At 61.1% G+C, this 316-nt stretch overlaps 1 protein-coding gene across 1 annotated transcript in view; it reads left to right on the top strand.

Annotated features, from left to right (window-relative positions):
- The window catches only part of FAIM2 (Fas apoptotic inhibitory molecule 2), a 6364-nt gene that overhangs the window by 216 nt on the left and 5832 nt on the right, over positions 1 to 316 (top strand). The gene's annotated exons all lie outside the window — the stretch shown is intronic.

Raw genomic sequence — 316 nt, 5'->3', positions numbered from 1 at the left:
CCGGGGCTGTCTCCTCCACCCACCCCAGATGTTGGGGAGCCCAGGGGGGGCTGGTGCTTTCCCACCCCTGCCCCCAGCAGCCAGCTCTTGGTATCTGCTCTGAGCATCTCCTTCCTGGGAGCTCTGGATTTTTGGGGGTCTTCAAGGCTCAGAGAATGTGGGGGTGGGGGGTTTATGCACCGTCTGCCAGCACAGTGCACCATCGCCATGACAACAATGCTGGAGGATGCTGGATGCAGGCAGCGTCATCCCTCTTGTATCTCCTTGGGTATCTCGGGAGGGGGGGGTCCTGCATCATATTGGCCAAACCCCACCC

Source organism: Pterocles gutturalis, unplaced genomic scaffold (assembly GCF_000699245.1).
Source record: "Pterocles gutturalis isolate BGI_N339 unplaced genomic scaffold, ASM69924v1 scaffold25571, whole genome shotgun sequence".
NCBI classification, from domain to species: Eukaryota; Metazoa; Chordata; class Aves; order Pterocliformes; family Pteroclidae; genus Pterocles; species Pterocles gutturalis.
Note: the sequence above shows the minus strand (reverse complement) of the source record. Positions and strands in the feature narration are given on the sequence as shown.